General features: G+C 43.4%; 1 protein-coding gene across 1 annotated transcript in view; it reads right to left on the bottom strand.

Moving 5' to 3' along the window:
- Positions 1-16,920, bottom strand: part of LARGE1 (LARGE xylosyl- and glucuronyltransferase 1) — a 366,765-nt gene that overhangs the window by 190,844 nt on the left and 159,001 nt on the right. The gene's annotated exons all lie outside the window — the stretch shown is intronic.

Genomic DNA, 16,920 nt, shown 5'->3' with positions numbered 1-16,920 from the left:
CACAGAAGACTCCATGGGGGGAAATCATCAAGTGGTGTCTCCTTTATAATCATGACCGATGATTAAAATCATGATAGACTCATAAAAAGACATAAGATCACAGGAAGATACTTATACCAACTACACTAACTGGCAGCATTCAGGTTCAAGAGTATTTCCCAGCCCTACCTGGAGGTTACTCACGACTGGCTTCAAGCTTCGGGGTAAATTCAGCCATCAAACTAGCTGGGTGACTCTGGGCCAGTCACTTCTCTCTTAGCCTAACCTACTTCACAGGGTTGCTGTGAAAGGGAAACTCAAGTATGTAGTACACCGCTCTGGGCTCCTTGGAGGAAGAGCGGGATATAAATGTAAAAATAATAATAAATGTTGAGCGAAGCCACTTTGAATGACACTTGCAGCATTGAGGGAAGCAGCCCCTCCTCTCTGCTCTCGGCTTTCGTTTTTGCAAGTCACATGGCAGGTGTCAGTGTTTTCCTTCCCAGCCAATGGGTGGTGGTGGGGAGAGTTCCCTGCAGAAATAGATCTGCATTGGTAAAGAGAGTATCCTTCTTATCATGCTAATGTTTCTATGTCAGTGCCTCTCCCTATTTGCTCGTTTTCAGAAAAAGTAGCTTAAAACCAGCATTTAAAAAACCTGGAAATATACCGAGATAAGCTAGAATTTGCATCACAAAGCCCAACTTGTGTGTGGAGTGGGTCTAAGGATCTCGTTGGGAGTTTGGGGTACGTTTGGTTGGTGCATGAATGCATGCACACTCTCTGGAAGGAGATTCGGGGCAGAAGTCCCATGTGTAAAGCCTCCTGGAGATGCTGGCAGGGATTGAACCAGAGATTTCTGCATGCAAAGCAGATGCCCTGCCACTGAGCTATTCCCCCCACCCCCAACTCATAATGCTTAGCTACAGATTGTCTCCTACTACCAAGGTAAAATTATTTAATCAAAGTTACAGATGGCTTTAGTCAGATATTCTCATTACTTCCCCCCACCCCCTGGAATGACTTGTCACATTGTCTTCATCACTCCTGAGAGTTACCTATCCAGTCCAAATCCTGCACAACATGTTTATGAAAATGAATGATGACATTTCACCCCAAGAACCACACAGCTTGGCACACCTCATTCTTGCTAGCCCAAAGGGCCCCAAAGGCAAGAGAGACAGAGGGTGATGCTGGGATACAATTATCCTCCTCCAATGAACTTGCAATGGGAGTAGAGGTACACAGACTCAGAGGCTGCTGCAGATCAAGATTAAAGTGCTTTGACAGATCAATGCAGTGGAATTTTGTAGAGAACCTTGCCCACCAGCTGTGCATTCTTAGAACTATGTCATACGTTCCCTGCTGGGAATTTTACAGACAGCCTTTTTTGTGTATTTGGAATTACTAGGACCAAAGGCTTTTCCTTTATAGAAGGGTCTCCAAGCACAGCAAACAACTTAAAGAAAAAGCTTGCAGAAATACCATTCATGCCCAAAGAGAAGATGACTCGGAATGCAAGAAACCCCCTTTTAAAAGACAGGTTAAATAAGGGTATTTATCCAAAAGGAAGAGAACTCTGAATTGACCTTCCCATTTCCAACATCAAAGAACTAAGGGGAAAACTAGTCTTGGATTTAGGTAAATGTATAAGCTCCTCTACTGAGTTGAACTGCTTGGGCATGTGACAAAGACTATTTCAAATGGCACTAGGAAAGGATGCTTGTGCTTCCTATGTAGACACCAAGGGGAAGAAGAAGGAATTTGGGCAAAACCACCACCATGCATTTTTTCTCCTTGCATAGAAGGCAAGTATGTAGACCTCAAAGACCTGTACAGTACTTCTCTAATAATACAAACTTAATTAGAAAACTGAAATTGAGTCGGGAAACTGTACTTCTCTAAGAACAACTGGATTGGGGAACAATTATCTTATCCATTTTTTTTGTCCCCCATAGAAGGCAAAAATGTAGACCTCAAAGAACTGAACTTCTCTAATAATACAAGCTGGACTGGAAGAGAGTCAACACATCCTCTCTTTGTTGCATACAAAACTTAACTGACTGCATACTTTATACTAGCCATGAATGTTTGGGTTGAAAGGCAGGATAAAAATCTTTAAAATGTAGCACCCCAATTGCAGAATTATTTTTATAAATTCTTTGCCTTAAATGGAAACGCAGGCACAGTGAAACAGAGGATAGATTCAATCCATGGAATTGTAACAAAATGAACGGGGGACATTTGAAACTCCTCAGGGAGAAAAGCATTCAAAGAAGGGCAATATAAAGCAATATAAAGTAGTGAGTGAGCAGAGAAAGGGCTAAATGCCCCTTCCCCTTCTCTAGTCTCCCACAGTGGCTTTTAAGGCAAGCAATGGAAAGGACTATTATGCTACTGTTACACACATTTGCAGGTAATGTTCAGTTCAACTCATAGTGATTCTCAGGGGCATAGCTATAATTGAGCGAAAGGGTTCAAAGAACACGGGCCCCCAGCTACCAAGGGGCCTCCAGGTCCCTCCCTCCCTATTTTTTTCATTATCTCCCTCACTCTGGGGGGCCACCAGAGAGAGGGATGAACACGGGCCCCATCTCCCCTAGCTATGCCCCTGGTGATTCTGCTTTTCAGTTTTCTTAGAAAAATGCATTTCTACATGATGCAGAGTCTAGTGGAATGCAAAAACTTGCATACTTGTACAATAGCCTAAACTGGCCCAATAACCAATGTTGTTCGGCTGTATTCCACATGAAGCAGTGAATTCACACAAAAGGTATCACATGATAAACTGGTAAGCTGCATTTCAAAAAGCAGCAGGAACATTTTTTACATAGCATCATATTCTCAACTGGCTGACAGGGCAGTCAGACCAGTGAACTCTGCTACACAATGCATTTCCCCTTCCTTTTGCTCTCTGCAAGACAGATGTGCTCTTGTGCCTTTTTGTACTTTATGCAAAATTTTCAAGCATGGCACTACAGACATGATTTTATTACTGTAGTATGTATGGATTGTTACTACTGTGGCTAAAGCAGGCTAAAAAAGGACATGTCTGGCTCAGAGAAAAGAGGTTATCAAGTGATTATCATGCCTGTCACAGAGAGATGAAAAGTCATCATCTCTGGTAGATTGCATGTGAATAGTACAATGACCTTAAGTGTGGAAATCTGTCTATACATTACCTGTCTTCCTTGATTTCATGCAATACAACTATCAAACCTCAGTGTAAGCTTCATTAGTGACCGAACTGACCCTGGGGTCTCATCCTTGAGGCCTTTTCTGTATATTCTGAGACACAGCATTACAGATATAATAAAATCATCATCATCGGCAGGTTGACTCCTCCCCCTCCACATTCACTGTTTGCTTATTCACTTACTCTTTTCACTAACAATTACATTCTGCAATAACTGCTGTTAGCATATGCAAGCTGCAGAAGTCCCAAGTAAGAATGCTGACCTAGTTAAGCTGGTGTGTGTGTGTGTGTGTGTGTGTGTGTGTGTGTGTGTGTGTGTGTGTGTGTGTGAGAGAGAGAGAGAGAGAGAGAGAGAGAGAGAGAGAGAGAGAGAGAGAGAGATCGCACACTGTATTCACACCCATGCATCCCATTTGTTTTAGGACCCCCTCTCTTTCTACATGACTGGGGTAATTCCATATGCTCACATAAATTGAATGGGCATTGCATCTAGCTTGGCCCTAAATATAGGGTTCAAGGGCTCCCCACTCATGACAAAGCCACCCTGCGGCTTTGGAAAATGCAGAAACTAAGGCTACATCACTTGGGGCTTTTTTGTTCAGAAAAAAAGGCAACTAAGGGGAGACATGATAGCAGTTTACAAGATTATGCATGGCGGAGAATGTGGATGGGGATAAGTTCTTCCCCCTCGCTCACACCACTGGAATCAGGACCTTACACCTAGAACCAGGGGTCATCCCATGAAACTGATTGCCAGGAAATTTAGGACTGACAATAGGAAGTACTTTTTCTCACATGGCATAATTAATCTATGGAACTCTCTGCCATAGGATGCGGTGATGGCCACCAGCTTGGAGGGCTTTATGCAGAGCTTAGACAAATTCATGGAGGACAACTCCATAGCTACTAATCCTGATCCATATTCAGAGGCAGGATGCTTCCGAATACCAGTTGCAGAGAAGCAGAAGCTTCCAAGGGATCTGGTGGGCCACTGTGTGAAACAGGGTGCTGGACTAGATAGGCCTTAGGCCTGATCCAGCAAGGCTGTTATGTTCTAAACTGCTGTTTCTGCCCGCTCTAAATTCCAGTGTGAAAGAAGATTTATCACTCTCCCTGACACATGAAAAGGATAAATAGAAGAGTGGGAAAGGATCGCTTCGGTAGTAAGCACAAATTCTAGCTCGTTACTCAGCCAAGGCAAAATTTGGGGATCATTGACTACATAGCAATAGAAAACACCAACCCTCAACAACTTGTTCATTATATTTTGCTGGAATGACAAGCATCAGCTATCAGATTAAGTATGCCAAAATATCTTCTGCGGTATCTTTTACTGCTCACTTAGCTCATCCCAATACATATGCTTTTATCTTTTTGGAAGAGACACAAACATGCCTTGATATAAACCTCTATGCCTCTCCTCAGTAAGTTATGTGGCAACATGAAAAAAGCTATGGATGTCTCCCACATGCCAGGAGTCTTAGCAGTGAAATCTATCAAATACAATCCTTTGTGGAAGATGCTTCTGAAATAGAAAAAGGAAGACACTTGCAGTGCAATTATCAGGCGCAGGAAAGCTTAAAGAGATACAGTCCCCAAAGGAGCCTCTATGTTAAAGCACAACACCATGCCGTATGTGAACTACCTGTAGCCCAAGGATGAGACATTTATCCAAGTCCAGCAGAAAAGAACAGATGCGCTTTTTACAGATTGAAGACAAGCGTTATTCAGTCTTTCTTCATACCTATAAAAACTAAGACATTTTAAAAACTATTTTAATAGCTGCCTGACAATTTCATTGATGTGCTCTATAGTACAATTCTATCCTTGAATTGTCTGGGCCGTACTGTGGATTTTAAGACATAACAAAAATGAGAGTCACGAATGCTGTGTCTTAATTAGCAAGAACATGAAAGCCTATTATATAGACTGCAAAATGAATGAGAATGATCACTGCAGGTTTAAGGAAAGTGATGCTTCTACCTGTATAACCCAGTGCTCTAGGCAAGCTCTAGTAACTCAAGTATGCATCATAGATCAAGAAGATGCAGGCATCAGGTCACAGGCTGGTGCTTAAAATCACTCCATAAACAGCAAGAGTGAGCGAAATCATGCATTTTTAAAATCTGTATTAGAGTTGCCAAGTTTCAACCTGATGAGTTATGGATAGTCTGGTCTTTCACTGCATTTGTGGAGCAAAGTGAACAGGACACCAAAAGGCTTATGACAGGCCATGCTGAAGACTTGAAGGGGACCCAGGGGTTGAAAGGTCAATTTAAGTCAACCCTCCCTGCTCACTGCACCCTGTGCAAATGTCATTAATTTCTCCATTTGAGTGTAGTGTTTGTCACCATTGATGTGGCTCCTTAAGAAGAAGAAGAACCTTGCTGAATCAGGTCTAGACATGTGAAGGCCCGAGGAACCCCCAGAATACACAGATTTCCCCCTTTTTTCCTGGGGAAAAAGGGGAGGGCTGTGCAACCCCCCGCCCCCCCCGGCCTTCACAACTCTAATCAGGTACAAGGCCTAACTAGTCCAGCATCCTGTTTCATACAGTGGTCAATTAGATGCCTCTGGGAAGCCTATAAACAGGAGATGTGCCCCCTCTCCTGCTGTTGCTCCCCTGCAACTGGTATTCAGAGGCATCCTGCATCTGAGACTGGAAGTAGCCTATTGCTACCAAGACTGGTCACCATTGATAGTCCTGTCCTCCATGAATGTGCCTAAGCCCTTTTTAAAGCTATCCAATCTGGTGACCATCACTACATCCCATGGCAGACAATCCCATAGGTGAATTATGCACTAGCCTCTTTCCATGTGTGAGGTGTGCCCACACTGCTCCCTGGTTTACTGTGACTATAGTACAATCATCGGTATCACAGGAGCCCAATTGGATCAGGCCAACGGAACATCTAGTCCAGGATTCTTTTTATGAATATATGAAGCTGTCTTACACTGTGTCAGATTATTGGTTCATCTAGCTCAGTACTATCTATACCGAATAGAAGGGGCTCTCCATAATTTCAGGCAAAGGTCTTTCACCATCCTACCTGGAGATGCCAAGGGCTGAACCTCCGGACCCCACAAGCAGGGCATGAAGGCAATAGGTCTTCCCCAGTGTTGCTCCCTTAACAATTAGTATTCAATGGTATGTTCTATCTGAACTTGAAGGTTCCATAGCCATCATAACTAGTAGTAATTAATAGAGCTGTCCTCCATGATTTTTTTCATCCCTTTATACAATCATTTATGCCAATGGACATTATCACTTCTTGTTGCAGTGAATTCCATAAATAAATAATGTGATGCATGAAGTACTTTTTATCTGTCGACAGTAACATCATTTTTAAAAAGAAACAAGGAATTGGGAAAATGGCCACTAATGCCAAATGCTCATTATTGCAAGCAAACAGCAACCAGGCATTCAGAGTGAGTGTCACAAACAAAATAATACACTCTACAAATTACATTTCTGCAAAACCACTTTCCCATATTATATTGATGTTTTTAGGCAGCATATCCACTATTGCTCTTTGCTGCCTCTGAAAGGCTGTTTAAATCAAATGCATGGGTTTTGGGTTTTTTTGCGAAAAGGCGGCAGTGCCAATGAAGTTGATTTAAACACAATTTTTCTTTCACAATTACTATATAAGGATAAACTCTGTACATAATAAGTTTACTGCTTCTTATGAACAGAACTTCTGAAGTATTGTTGGGGTTCACCTGGACACCAATCCAGAGGAGATTCCATCAGAGGAGGATCCCACCTCAGCTTGGATTCCCAAACACACTAACTACTCCCCAGCTCCTTAAGGGCTGGAGCACCCAGAACCTTGCACCCTTCTCAGAAGAACCCTGGAACACCTCCTGTCCTTCCTCAGAGCTCCTTCCATGACTCCGAAGGGAGGGTGCTTGTGTGGTAGTTTGGGACATGCCTTCTGATGGGCCCATTTGGGAGAAAGTGGAGACCAGCTTGGCTTCTCTGGCGTAGGGATCCAGGAAGGGGTGGAGCTCTACATAAGCCCTCTGGCAGCATCAGCCTTCTGTTGGTTCAACAGCTCCCTTTTAGAGCTTGTCTCTCCAGCCTGCTTTGCTTGACCTCATTTGGGCAAGCATGAACTATCCATAAAAATTAGGAACAGGTGGTAACCAAACTAGATTGTCAACCAGCAAAAGGAAAACACACCAATACCTATTTACGTAGTTGTGACAACTGTTCAAAACAGGACAGGGCAATATCATCCTCAGAAATGAAGGAAACGTGCAAAACAAACAAACCCATAGCTCAAATACACTACTACATTTACATTTAGCAAGAATTTTAAATAACCCTACATGCCATTGCACAAAATCTGGCAACATTATAAGTGATTATTTGATTCTGGTGCAATAAGAGAAAAGAAATATAAAAATCCCCCCAAATCCCCAGGGAACTTTGAAATAAAAGAAGAAATAAAATGTTCATATATTTTATTATAAAATGAGCAATATAATAAAACATGCTTTGCCATCTCAACTTCTCCCAAGCTGCAGGGACAAAAACACTCCAGGTAGGGAATTTTAAGAAATCTCCCATCTAGTTCTGCAGGGTGAAGTGCATCAGGTGTTACTAGTGTTTCCTGTAGCAGAGAGTCCCAGGTGTTGTCTACCAAACCTCCCAGCATCCCCAGCTGCAATGGCCTTTGACTGGGGCTTATGGAAGTTGCAGTCAACATCTGGGAATCCCTCTTACAGGGAACAGTGGTGGTAACCCGACATTGCACTTGATGCACAACCTCAGAAACATGGAGATAATGCTGGGCCAAAACGAGGTGCCTGAATGCTTTGCAAGGTTTTTAGAATTCATACCTATTCTTCAGAAATGGGGTTCTCCACACAGAAGTGCAATGATACAGAATGAAATACATCCCTGCACATCCAGGATTGGCTGGCCATACTGATTCAATTACTGTTTGGTCCTGCCTAGAGGAGATGCCATGTGTTTCAAATTTCATAAATGATTAAATGCCAATTAACATCCTCAACAATGTTTGAGGTAGACTTATTTCTATCTGTTCAGATTTCAAAGACATACTGCAAGGCACACAATACATAAACCAAAACATGAAAGACATTGTTTTAGTGAATCAGATATTAGATTGTAAATCACAAGGCAGAGACAATTCCATTCAGTTTGGTCATGCTCCCTAGCAGTGTTCCCTGTAAAAGAGATTCCCAGATGTCTTTGACTACAATACCCAGAATCCTTGACCAAAGGCCATTGAAGCTGGAGATTCTGGGAGCTGTAGTCAAGAACATCAGGAAATCCCTGTTACAGAGAAGACTCTTCCCTAGTGGTTATGGCGAAAACTCAGCAATGTGCCCCCCAATCTTAATGGCACCTTGCCATTAAGCATACTGCTTCAAAACACAAGTCAAGTCAGAACACAAGTCATTAGCCCCCATGCCGATCTTTTTGCCAATTTTTTGACATGTGAAAATACTTAGAACAGCTCCTTGGAGAAAATGAGCTGTATATTGTCTAAACTAAGGTGGATTGGATTTAAATCACTGGTTTTAACTGTGATTTAAATAACCAATTAAAATCTTTGATGGTTTCCATCTGTGCTGCTTAGAAATTTCCCTAAAGAAAGCTTGCATTCTCACTAAAGGCAGAATCTTTAAACACGCACAATAAATTATTTACAACTAAACACAACCCATTTCTGACTGATTTTGCTTTACAGGAGGCAAGGTAGGCTATTATTGCACATAGTTTTTCAATGATAGAGTCTAATACACAAACTGATTGCTTTGGTTAGAAACTATATTTATATACTAAATTGCTTAATTTTAGGCAATTTATTTCTAAGTGACCTTAGATAGAAACGGAATTTCAATTCATGTGCATGGAAGTCGCATTATAAGATTCTTTAAAAATGTGCATGTGGCTATATCAAATACAGGTGGCCCTTATTCTTCTTGGGGGTTCCTGCCAATTAGCGTGAATATTGAAAAAGCAAATAAAGAAACCTTACACCTATATGAATCTTGGGGTTAGGTTCCTTACTCTGAAAAAACCCAGTAAAAAGCAGGGAGGGGACAGAAATAAGGATAGAAAAGCACAGCACCTTGTTCTCCAGGAATGCCGCCCAGATCCTCTTATTTTTTGTTTATTTTATTTTATTTAACAAAAAAGAGTCACAAAATGGCTCTGTGCTTCAAAACAGCAGCCAGAAATGACAGCATAAGTCATTTCCAGCCTCCCAGGAACTGCGGATAGGCAAAAATTGCCTATATTTCATGCCACAGATAAAGAAACTGGGTCTCTAAGTAAGACCCATCCACAGATATGCGAAACCGTCCACAGGCTGAGGGTCCTCTACGCTGAAATTACTTAAAAGCGGGGGGGATGTCAAATATCTGAATGACACTTGGCTGAATAGAAACTAATTTATTAACTTCAGTCATGTAAACTCAGGACACAGAAGACCTAAGAGATCCATTATAAGGTGATATACTCAGATATGAAATATCACATATTCCAGCAGTTCCAGAGACATTAATGGGACTATTTATAATACTTACCTGTACCAGTGCACATTTTGGGAGGCATGGGGCATGGATAATGGATAATTACTTGTGTTAGGACCAACAATTGTAGCCAAATGTAGCCAACAATTGGAAAGTACATTGAGACTGCAATTTTCACCTGATCCCTACACCATACACCAGAGGTTTGGGAGGCGGCTGCAGCTTAGTAGTAGAGCATCCGCGTACATGCAGAAGGTCCCAGGTTCCATTCTTGGCATATCCAGGCAGGGCTGGGAATGACTCCTGCTGGAAACCGTGGAGAGTTGCTGCCAGTCAGTATGGGGCAACAGCATAAGTACAAGTATAACTGTTGTTATACTACAACTCCCATCATCCCTAGCTGTTGCACTGCAACTCCTATCATCCCTAGCCACAGTGCCCAATAGTGAGGGATGATGGGAGCTGTAGTTCAACAACAGCTGGAGGGTCAGGCTTGCCCACCCCTGCTGTGGACAGCATTGAGCTAGAGAAGCCAGTGGTCTGACCACAAGGCAGCTCCCCATGTTTCCTATGAGAGGTACAAAGTACAAACAGATTGCGATGGGAATCTTGTACTAAACTACACGCACCCTTGTAGAAGCTGCGTAACAGAGAAGCTTCTCTGTTGGTTCTTCCCCCTACACATATGTCTGTGCAACATGAGCTCTTTACATGGGCAGCCAGCCTAGCTTCAAATCATGAGCTTTTGTCCTGGACACTCTAAACAATTCTCTGCCTGCCCAATTCTCGTTCGTTTTGTATTACAATTTCAGGCGAGTGGCCTGGACCTGCATGTGCCACACTCTCCAAACTGCTCCCGAGTTTTAGTTCTTCCACCACCAAGTGTCTCACCTACACGCTGACCCGATGCGGTACTGACTCTTTCTTGCTTTCCGGTAGATCTGATCCTGACTGAACTTCCTTCCAATTGTACATTTTGGCCATTAACACAATTGGTGTCAAATTCCCAGGGGGGACATATGACCTTCTTTGCAGAGACTGATTCATCTTGAAAAGGCTGCTTCATGGCATCTTTCTCACAGGTAATGCTTCCTATATGATCAAGCCGACTAGGCAGGCTTCAAAAGGTATCTTATTCCTTCCAAAAGGGCTGGGAAACGGCACGTACCAAGACGGTTACCTCAGGCACTCAGAGCAATATGCCAATGCACCCCACCAGCTGGGAGCTTAAGGATTTAAGGTTCTGGATTGACTGTGTGCCAATCCCTCCTCAGCTGTGGGCACTTGTGACTGCACCCAAATCGCTGGTGACCTTTTCTGGTATTTATGATGTCAGTACAGATTTTTATTACTGTTTGAGCTGTTGATGCAAAGCAAACAGGTTCAGTAGCCTGTGTTTATCCAGCCAAGATAGAAGAACCGGGATGTCAGGATATATATATATTTTTAATCAACCTGCATCACCTTCTGGCCAGCTGCGTGGACAATGTTTTTGAGAGAATAAAGGGTGGCGAGGTGGAGTTAGATCTCATGTACACAGGAGTAAAAGGAGAGAGTAAGTCCTGGAAACCTAGAGTGATACACATTTGAAATGTATGACAAGGGAAGTGTATGTGTACATCTAAAAAGGTAAAGCAATCGGGACAAGCGGGTTTGAAACAAGCACACGCATCAGAGAGCCAGGATTGGCTGTATTTGGCCCCTTGTGGCAGCTCGGTGCACTGCAGCAGATTTTTCCGCCTTTAGGGCCAGCCCTGGGCAAGCCCCGCATTGCGGATCACCCATGCATTGGCTCCCTGGACAACAGGGGCGTAACTATAATAGGGCAAGGAGAAACAGTTGTCTGCGGGCCCACTGCCTTGGGGGACCCCCAGAGGCAAGTCACCTGACTCCCCCAGGTGCGCACTTGCCCGGGCTTCCTTCAGTTGTATTCATCCTCCGAAATTGATGTGAGTGTTAAGACCCGGAGCTACCAGAACAGCATGTCTTTCTCTAGTACCATTAAACAGGAACATAGGAAACTGCCATATACTGAGTCAGACCATTGGTCTATCTAGGTCAGTATTGTCTTCACAGACTGGCAGTGGCTTCTCCAAGGTTGCAGGCAGGAATCTCTCTCAGCCCTATCTTGGAGAAGCCAGGGAGGGAACTTGAAACCTTCTGCTCTTCCCAGAGCGGCTTCATCCCCTGAGGGGAATATCTTGCAGTGCTCACACTTCTAGTCTCCCATCCATATGCAACCAGGGCAGACCCTGCTTAGCTAAGGGGACAAGTCATGCTTGCTACCACAAGACCAGCTCTCCTCTCAGACTTGCATCGTCCACAATTTACAAAACTTTTCAAAAAATAATTTAGGATGATGCTTTATTGTGGCACAATAATTCAGGATGATGCTCTATTGTGGCAGATAGATAGATAGATAGATAGATTACTATGCTTTTTGTTACCACTATTTAGCCTAAGATTTCTTTACTTCATGAGCTGAGCTTCAGTGAGGGGAGGTGCATTTTAAAATCTTGCCTCTGGGCCCACTCCAACCTTGCTACGCCCCTGCTGGACAAGCCCAGCACTGGGGGATCACCCATGCATTAGCTCCCCCTGTAGCAGGAAGGATAAAAGGCTTCCTGTCTGAGGCAGGTCTCCTTGTATGGGTGTGTTTGCTTCTTGAACTATCTGCTTAGTTTGACTTCTGGTGTGCTCCTGACTGTCTGTGTGACTTGACCCCTAGCATGTGAGCTCTGGCACTGGTTTTGTCCCTGAGTCCTCCCACCTACATACCAGGCTCTCCCCATCCCAGCTTCTAGCTTGCACCACCTAGTGGTTCAGTCCTGACATTATGCTTGTTAAAAAACATTTCCTGCGATGTTATTTGTGGAACAGTCCATACACCATGGATGCTAAGGAATGTTGTTTTGCCCTACTAAAGAACATGACTACTTGTTCTACCCCTTTCACTAAGATGGGCTGAGAGTACTCACTGGGAACATATACCATCCATGCAGCATTGGTGGGACCATAGCATCTTCATTTTTATGGGAATATGTCATGGAAGTAAAGGGCTACAACTTCTACTTCCCCTGCTAACTTGGCAAAGAGGCACCTTTTCACGTGGTGATTCTCTTTATTTAGCAGGTGGAGAGTAACCGGCCCTATCCACCCCCAGCACAGTACCTCCAGTGACTGTTGCTGGTGTCTATCTTACGTTTCTTTTAGATTGTGAGCCCTTTGGGGACAGGGATTCATCTTATTTGTTTGTTGTTTCTCTGTGTAAACCGCCCTGAACCATTTTTGGAAGGGTGGTATAGAATGAAATGAAATGAAATCAAACAATGGTCTGGATTTGGGCCATGCCCTTGTGTGGTTAAATTTGCTTTAAAATAAGTCTCAGACAGAACAATGATGCATTTAATGCCATGACTACTTTGGACCTAAGTGGCATGTGGGTTTGGGAGATAGGTATCTAGAATTTATTTCAAGCCATGATGCTTTTTTATTGGGTGATTTTGCTATGCTTCATATTTAATTTTTTAAAATAGCTTCATATATGCTTTGGCACCATATCTGCTGTAACAGGACATCCAAACTAAAGTCCAGAATAAAATTGTGCTTACACTAACATGTTGTGCTAGTTAGTTCTGCTAAATCCACTGTTCCAAAGCAGTGTTGTGCCTTTGTAACAGGGTATGCAACCTGTAGTGTGCCTCCAGTTATGAATCCTCTTCTCCAGTCCATTTATATTGCACGGAAGGATGCAAAGAAAATCAAGCTGTTGGATGTAGGGGTGTGTGGAATAGAACCTGTTTAATTCAAATCATCCCGGTTCAACCGGTTCGAGCTCAAACCATATCCAAAAGAGGGAGCCAGTCCTTTGAACCAAACCAGGCCCAGTTCGGATCAAACTGGTTCAGCTTGGTTCGACCAGCTCGACTGCCCTGCTTGTAAACAGGAATCCCATAAGGATTCCCCTTTACAAGCAAAGGGGGAATTGCCTATGTAAAACTGGGTTGGGGGGTCAAAAAGGCACGTTACCAGCGCTTGTGGAGGCTCCCCACCAGCACTCCCTCCACACCACAGTGATGTAAATAGTGGTGATGTAAATGGCCTCTGTGCATGCATGATGGTCACACAAATGGCCTCCACGCATGCGCAGAGGCCAGAACTGGGCTGCCCACTGTGTGTGTGTTGAGGGGACATTGGCAGGGTTGAGAGGGGCCGCCAGTGGGGAGCCACTGCTATAAGGTGCCATCTCGCCCACACCCCAATCAAGTTTGACATAGGCAGTCGGGCCTTGGCTTGTAAAGGGGAATCCTTACTGGATTCACTTTTGCAAGCAAGGTAACTGAAATGGATCGAACTGGTTCGACAGCCCGAATCAAACCACTGCTGGTTCTAATGAACCGGCTTGCAGACCAGGTGGTTCAGTTCGAGTTTGGTTCACACTTGAACCGATCTATCCATTCCGGTTCTGTACACACCGCTAGTTGCATACTAGCTTGGACTTAAGGTGGTGCAGAAGCAGATGCCCTGTCTGGCTATCCCTGTGCTGCAAATGCAACAATTGTGAAAGCAGACCAAGAGCGCGAGGGATTGTGCAACCACCCAGGATCCACCCAGTAATGTAACCTGCTTGCATGTGCGTGACTTTCTTCGCTGCACTTGTGCAGCATTCGTCTGTATGTCAACCAGGATCTTCAAAACACATACATCAACCATTCAGGGTGTAGGGCAGATTTTACATGCTTCTATCTAGAATGATAAACTCCTCTTCCTCTTGTATATTGCAGTTCCTACAAACAAAACCTGACTTTCTTGTGCTGCCATCTACAACTGCACCTCTCCCCCCATGGGGCTCTGCGATGCTGCTCTCATATGAACATGGCTGTAATCCTGACAGTCTCTGTCAGCTGGCAAACTGGAGCAAGGTTAGCATATGTCAGCTGCCAGAAGACAACTGGGAGTGATTAACCAGGCTCAGAGGAACAGGAATATGGATTGCTCATGCAAATCACCCCAGCATGAAGAAATTTTACAGAACCATTCATTTTGCTGTACACAACCTGAATATCTGCTAGAGGATTCTATCCATGTACTTTATTGGAGCTGCAATTGTACATGTTGGATCCTACTGTGTGATGACCTTTTGGGTGATAGTAAAAACATCACTTGCTCTTGCCACAGCAAATCCTACCATAAAATATTTAGGAAAAACTTTACTGGGCAGGCAAGTAGTACCTAGAACTGTACATTACTAGAGCATGGTGAATTGCCTTTTTTTGACGTTAGTATCTTTGTGACTCTCCACCCGCTACCCTCTGACCTGTTTGTCTTTTTTAGCAATTTTAGCAAATAGGAAAACTGCTGGAGCCTGCCTGCCTCCTCTGTACCTGGGTACTGTGGCCAATAGGATGAGGCAAGTTATCCACTGAAAATTGATAACTTGTCCCTTTAATTTCAATAGGACTACTTTGTAAATTTCCTCATCATGCCAGCCATTGTACCCGGATTGTGAATGCACAAATAGGGCTTTTATGATATGATTATCAAGTGCATAGTCTGAACCTGCACATGTTAATTGTACAGGAGAATATTTGAATATTCTCCAGTATCAATTATTCCCTGTACCCGGAAAGTTAAGGGGTTTTTTTGGACAAAAGGGTTTTAGGAATCTAGCAATATCTCCAATATGCTACCTTTCATAACAAACAAACAAGCAAGCAAACAAACAAACAAACAAACAAACAAACAAACAAACAAACAAACAAACAAACAAATTCATATTTAAATATTCCCCACCTGCTCCCTGAAGTGGTAGAGTTCCAGGAGAAGGACGCAGAAGAGGGCAACCAAGATGATCAGGGGCCTAAAGCACCTTCCTTATGAGGCAAGACTACAACACCTGGGGCTTTTTAGTTTAGAAAAAAGACGACTGCGGGGAGACCTGATAGAAGTCTATAAAATCATGCATGGTTTGGAGAAAGTGGAGAGAGAGAAATTCTTTTCCCTCTCACACAACACTAGAACCAGGGGTCACTCCATGAAATTGATTGCCAGAAGGTCTAGGACCAACAAACGGAAGTACTTTTTCACACAACGCGTGATCCACTTGTGGAACTCTCTGCCATAGGACGTAGTGACAGCCAACAACCTGAATGGCTTTAAGAGGGGTTTGGATAACTTCATGGAGGAGAGGTCCATCAATGGCTACTAGTCGGAGGGCTGTGGGCCACCTCCAGCCTCAAACGCAGGATGCCTCTGAGTACCAGTTGCAGGGGAGAAATGGCGGGTGAGAGGGCACGCCCTCAACTCCTGTCTGTGGCTTCCAGAGGCATCTGGTGGGCCACTGTGCGAAACAGGACGCTGGACTAGATATCTGGGCCTGATCTAGCAGGGCTGTTCTTATGCTCTTATGTAGCTCTGTTCTTATGCTCTTATGTAGCAGGGCTCAAGCACATGCCCATTGACTGGCACTGTATGAACACATTTTTAGTATGGCTTAAGAATTAGGAAACCTACCAACTCAGAGGGCTTAAGTGTAGCTGACTGTTGAGGCTATCTTTAGTTCCATGATTGACACTCTTGAGCAAAACATGAATTGCTCCTAACTCAAATCATAATTAGTGGTTAGCTTATTCTGGACAATTTGCAAGAACCTAAAAGACAAGAGTTTGGGTCTCCCACGTAAATTTGGACAGGGTGAGTAAGAATGTTGCTTCTTAGCATCTCAGAAGACAGCTATAATCCCTCCCTTTGTGTCCTGCTATGAACAATCTTTTGTTCACTGAAACAATATCCAACTGGATAATGTTTTTGCCAGGCAATCTGATCCAGCAATTGGGTTCTTGCACAATTCTAGTTAAAAAGTCAATGATTTCAAAACTGCCCTTAAGACAGAGTAGCATATGCACTTGGGCCCCTAAAGAGGAAGGACTGTCTTCTAATGACAGTACTACCCTTGTGTTAAGTACCATTTCAAGTAGTGTGTTTTTAATACTGGGTATAAAAATACCCAAAGAGGTATTTTTAAAGTTGTTGTGAGGCCTCTTAATGAGAAATCGAGGGAAAGGAGAAAATAAACTTTAAAAAAATAACTAAAAGTAGATTTCAGATGATAATCCAAGGGTAGAGAGAATTCACACCTCTATTACTGAATCAAATTTATTGAGTGCCAGGCATTGTAAGAAAAGAAATTGTACTGAAGCAAAGCAAACAGTATGTGAATATTTAAAAAGCTG

Source organism: Hemicordylus capensis, chromosome 5 (assembly GCF_027244095.1).
Source record: "Hemicordylus capensis ecotype Gifberg chromosome 5, rHemCap1.1.pri, whole genome shotgun sequence".
Taxonomy (NCBI): domain Eukaryota; kingdom Metazoa; phylum Chordata; class Lepidosauria; order Squamata; family Cordylidae; genus Hemicordylus; species Hemicordylus capensis.
The sequence above is the reverse complement of the archived record's forward strand: the minus strand, read 5'-3'. Positions and strand labels throughout refer to the sequence as shown.